The sequence below is a fragment of the Octopus bimaculoides genome, chromosome 24, assembly GCF_046866305.1.
Source record: "Octopus bimaculoides isolate indiv1 chromosome 24, ASM4686630v1, whole genome shotgun sequence".
NCBI classification, from domain to species: domain Eukaryota; kingdom Metazoa; phylum Mollusca; class Cephalopoda; order Octopoda; family Octopodidae; genus Octopus; species Octopus bimaculoides.
This window is the reverse complement of record NC_142951.1, coordinates 13286522-13292850: the sequence shown is the minus strand read 5'-3', so window position 1 is coordinate 13292850 and position 6329 is coordinate 13286522.

Sequence of the window (6329 nt, the reverse complement as noted above, 5' to 3'; positions counted from 1 at the left end):
TATGTTAACGTTCGCTGGGCATCTAATTTCCTCAACTGTACGCAGTTTCTCTTCTCTATCCCAAATATGTATATATATATGTATATATATATATGTATATATATGTGTGTATATATATATATATATATGTATATATATATTATATATATATATATATATATATATATATATATATATATATATATATATATATATATATATATATATATATATATATATATATATATATATATACATACATATATATATATATATATATATATATATATATATATATATATATATATATATATATATATATATATATATATATATACATACATATATATATATATATATATATATATATATATATATATATATATATATATATATACATATATATATGTGTATGTGTGTGTGTGTATGTATATATATATATATATATATATATATATATATTGATAGAAAAGGTAAGACAACAAAAGAAAGAAAGACACCTCGATATTATGTAAATAGAGGAATTTATCTGTAAATAATATATGATAATTATTCGGTAGCCATGATAAAACTCTGAGTTTCGGATGTCGGATCGGAAACCCACGCCGCCATCTCATCAGTTATCATCGAAAAGATGCTATGAAAATGACCGTTAAACAAAGGGAAAATTTTTATCTGGAAATCTACCTTTTAGTTCGTTGCAAGTCATTTCACTTCACCAATATCATTAATGTTCTTCATTTGGTTGTCAGAAAAAATTGGTTGATCTTTCTGTTTTGGCCCTCGATTATTATGTTTGAAAAGCAGTAAAGTTTATTCAAATTTCAAAAATGACAAACAAAAGTTGTCGAGGAAAAATGTATGGTCGTCTCTCGTGGGTCGAGGAAGACGATCCTGCAATTTTTTGCTGAAAAATGTGCCGAAATGATTCGTTTTTTTTTAGATCAAATGTACGTACTGTTCATGTATTTTTTCTTTTCATCAAATCGACGTGGCCTGGACAGATTCACGGTATACCACATGCCAGGAGTCGAAGAGGTCACAGAGCAGCGTAAGATGAAGTGTTTTGCTTTAAACAAAAAGCTTAACTCACCGCCTGAGCCAGTCTGGAGATCGAAACAGCGACCTCGCAATCGTGAGTGCAACACCCTAAGCACTAGGCCATACTTCCTCATACTGAAGAAAGACAGAGCTACAAAAATTATAAAACACCGCAATAAGAATATTATTTCCGTGTTAAATCAAATAACACTGGAAAGGATCAAAATAAACAGAACTCCTCACGAACACCCCACCCAAAAAAGCGAACTTATTTATCTGACAACCCAAAGCAATTTCCAACATTATTGTTCTACTAGGGGATGGTCATATTTTTCCACTATCTATTTAAGCAGAAGATTACACACCAAGAATCTTGCAAAACAAAGACAGAAACGTAAATCCAGCGTTATCTTATCAATTAATGAATTTTACGTCAAGAAATGCTGGGACACGAAGTCGGTGGGAGAGAGACATTTAATATTAAGTAGCAATGAAGTTACGTTTAGAGGCAATGTACTGTCAAAAGAGATGATTAATTTAGTTTTTCGGTGAGATATTATTTCGAATTTAATTTCTAAATGGACGGTGTAGAATTTAAACTGCTAATTAACTTACTAAGTGATAAACGTTTGTTTTGAATTGATTTTGTACGTTTGTTTGTTTCGTACTTTTTTTTCCCGTTAGATTCTGGATACGTGTTTATAAACACACACACACACACACACACACACACACACACACGTATGTAAGCATGCATGTATATACGCATGTATGTATACATGCATGCATGCATATATGTATATATACGTATGTATATATATATATATATATATATATATATATATATATATATATATATATATATGTATATATGTACATATATATATATATATATATATATATATATATATATATATATATATATATATATATATATATATATATATGTATATATGTATATGTATGTACGTATATATATGTATGTATATATGTATATATATATATATATATGCATGTCTATATGTATATATATTTATATGTATGTATTTATATATGTATATATATATGTATGTATATATATATTTATGTATATATACATGTATATATATTTATGTATATATATATTTATGTATATATATTTATGTACTTCATACGAGGGATGGGGGGGAAGAGGAGATTGAAAATTTCCTGGCTTTGGGTAAAAGAAGATACAAGAGGATCAGTTAATTATGATTTAATTCAACATATTTCCCCTCTCAGATTCATATACTCATTGCAACAGTCCATCAGTTTTTCTAAGCCCTGTAAAAGAACACGGAAGGTTGGACCGCCAACCAACCGATGAGGTAACCTTGACATCGTATGGTCTACTAGAAAGAATAGCCGTATCCCTCTCAAATGACACACTACCAGTTTTGTCGCAGTCTTTTGTGGAGTTTTTTTTGTTAAGTTCCACTAAATAATGTAGTTCTGGCCATACAAAAATAAAAATAAACGGGATGGTTATGGCTTGAGCGTTTTTGAGTTGTCTTTGAGCAAACCTACGATTAAATTGCTAACCATTTTGTCCGGTGTGCTAACGATTCTGCCACCTCGTTGAGACTAACTTTTCTTTAATTCATGTCATTAGGAGCAGATTACTCTGATAGAGATGTTGTGCAGGGAAAGGGTCTCGTCCAATCAAAAAAAGTTTAAGCTCAAACGAGCCTTGGGGGTTTCAAATATATTCGACATCAGGTATCTTGTCTCGGCTTTTCTCTGGATCATGACAAAATGGAAGAGACGATGTGTAAGGTTCTGTATATGTATACCGCATTGGAGCTTAAAATTTCTGCATGACTTTTGGAGATTTTTGTCAGGGATGGGTTCCTCATATACAAGTGGACTGCCATCCTACAAACGTGTGTGTGTGTGTGTGCGTGTGTGTGTGTGTATGTGTGTGTGTGTGTGTATGTGTGTGTATGCACATACATACTCACGTATGCAAAATGCTTAGCGACATTTTGTCCGTCGATAAAATAAGTATCACTTGAATATTGGGGTCGACGTAATCGACTCATCCCGTCCCTTAAATTTCAGGCCTTGCAGAATCGTTGGAGCGTCGAACAAAATGCTTAGCGGCATTTCGTCTTGCTTTGAGTTCATATTCCGTCAAGGTCATCTTTGCCTTTCATCCTTTCGGAGTCTGTAAATAAGTAGCTGCTGAGGACTGGGGTTGGTTATTCCCTTACCCCAAAACTTCAAGCTTTGTGCCTATAGAAGAAAGGATTATTATATTAACTTTTAAGGTGGTGAGCTGGAAGAATAGTTAACATGTCGGACAAAATGCTTAGCAGCATTTCTTCCAGGCTTTTTGCATCTGAGTTCTAGTTCCAGGGAGGTCAGCTTTGCTTTCCATTCTGCCAGGGTCGATAAAATAAGTACTAGTCAATTACAAGGGGTTCATGTTACCGACTTTGCCCCTCCTCTCAAAATTACTGGCCCTGTGCCAAAATTAGAAAGGATTATTATAAAAAAACCCTTCAGTCATGAATGACCATGGGATTGCACCTAGAAGGCTCCCCTCTGAGGCACAAGTCTTAACAAGGTTGTTTATGGAAGAACAGCAGTCGCCCCTGCATACCAGCCTCTCCTCTCCACACCACTGATGTTATCCAAGTGAAAGGCAAAGGGACCGATACAGCTTGGCACCGATGACGTCACAGCTCATTTCTACAGATGAGTGAACTGGAGCAACGTGAAATAAAGTGTCTTGCTCAAGGATACAACACACAGCCCATTCCGGGAATCGAGCTCACTACCTCATGATTGTGAGCTCGACACTCTAACCACTGATTATTATATCGCCTTTTATATTTCCGAGATTGATTGCAATTGATTTCACCCCCTAGCTCCAAAATCCCTGGTCTTGCTGTACCCCTCCGAATCCCTGGTCTTGCTGTACCCATGTAAAAATGATCCCCTCCCCTCAGGGAGAATGGCGAGCTAGCACCGAGTCAACGTAGTTGTCAGAAATGAAGGACATGTGATGTCTCCTTACTTCATTCCACAAAGGCTAGTTAACTCTGCCGCATACATTGAGGTGATGGAAGTAATTGTTAAGCCGTGGATAGACAGTGTATGCAATGGCAGGCCATATGTGTTTCAGTAAGACTCTGCACTATCACACATGGCTCTTGTAACACAGGAATGGATGGCTGAAAATTTTCCTGACAACATAACCCCCAACATTTGGCCTCCTAATTCCCCAGATCTCAGTCCATTGGACTATTACATGTGGAACGTTGTTGAGAGAGAGGTCAATGAACACACCCATAACACCAAATATTCTTTGAAAGCTGCCATAGTCAGAGTAATGTCCAGAATAAATCAGGACCACTTGATTCAAGCATGTAGATGATTTAGATCTCATATAGAAGCAATTGTTGAATAACATTATAGAAAAGAAGGTTTATTTTATCCTTATAGCATTTTTGCTAAATAAAGTTATTATATTTTATTATATACCTGTGTTTTTTCTTATACACATAAATCTGTCCTCAAATATCTTACGCACCCCGTAAATATATATATATATATCATTAATATTATTAATTAACCGAGGGGGTATTATACTAACGGCGAAATTTCCTTGTGGTCGCTTGAGCTGCTTTTGGAATAACATCTAAATCTCTTTTAAATCGCACATAAGATAAAGTAATCCGGCAAATTTAAATGATTTGGTTAATGCTAGAACGTCTTTGATCCTCGGTCTGCATAAACAAAACTGATTTGGGATTAAAAACACCCACAGGAATCTGTGTCCTGGTATTGATTAACGTGGGAAGCGGCTATTTCAATTTCAAACGTGGAGTTTTCATACATCACATCCCACCATCACAGATATAACACTTTCAAGTTTTGGCACCAGGTCAGGAATTTCGGGGGAGAGATAAATCGATAAGATCTACCCCAGTGGTACTTATTTTATCGACCCCAAAAGAATGAAAAGCAAAGTCGACCTCGGCGGAATTTGAACTCAGAATGTAAAGACGGACGAAATGCCGCTAAGCATTTTGTCCTGCGCGTTAACGATTCTGCCACGATATAATATAAGTAAAGAAGTTACTGTTTCGGATCCTATAGGAAGGATTAGTTAGATCGATATTAGTTATAAAAATAGCAATGATATCCTGCTTTGCTTCAGTTTAAACCCTCCTTTGTAAACTCTCTAGTGCCTTAAATAACGTAAACAACATGTAGGATGCTGCAGTGTTGCTAGAAATAGCAACTAATTCTCCCTCAAATTACATCCTACCGTCTGAAATAACGGAAATGACTCATTAAATATTTTAATAGTATTAGAAACAACAACGAAGCCTCCCTCAAATTACCATCCCATATCGTCTTAAAAAGGGAAACAACATACTGAATGTTGTAATGGTGTTAGAAATAGCAACCAAATCTCCTTCAAATTACGTGCTACGGCCTACAATAAGTAAAGGACACGTTGGACATTGCAGTCTTTTACGAACTGAAAGAAATGGGGTGGATGGTCAACGACGACGACAACAATAACACTGACCACAACAAAGTCCACTCTCGTTCTAGTTTGTATGACAATAATCTGTGACAACGGTCAAAGCACAGTCAGCAAAGTGCTATGTGGTTTTGTTAGTTATCGATAACGTGGCTATAGACTTTGGGCTCTGAATATGTCGAATTTCAAATGAAATATTGGTTTCAAATTTTGTCACAAGGTCAGCAACTTCGGATGAGGGGAAAAGTCGATTTCTCCGACCCCAGTACTCAACTGGTACTTATTTTTATCAACTTCGAAAGGCGAAGTAGACCAGGGTGGAATTTGAACTCAGAACGTTAAAACGAATGAAATGCCGCTAAGCATTTTGCTCGTTGTGCTAACGATTCGGCCAGCACGATGCCTTCGTTTCAAATGAAATATTTGCAAATTAGGAGTGGCTGTGTGGTAAGTAGCTTGCTTACCAACCACATGGTTTCGGGATCATTCCCACTGCATGGCACCTTGGGCAAGTGTCTTCTACTATAGCATCGGGCCGACCAAAGCCTTGTGAGTGGATTCGGTAGACGGAAACTGAAAGAAGCCTGTCGCATATATATATATATATATATATATATATATATATATATATGTGTGTGTGTGTGTGTGTGTGTGTGTGTGTGTGTGTGTATATGGTTTTATGTCTGTGTTTGTCACCCCAAAATCGTTTGACAACCGATGGTGGTGTGTTTACGTCCCCGTCACTTAGCGGTTCGGCAAAAAAGACCGATAGAATAAGTACTAGGCTTCC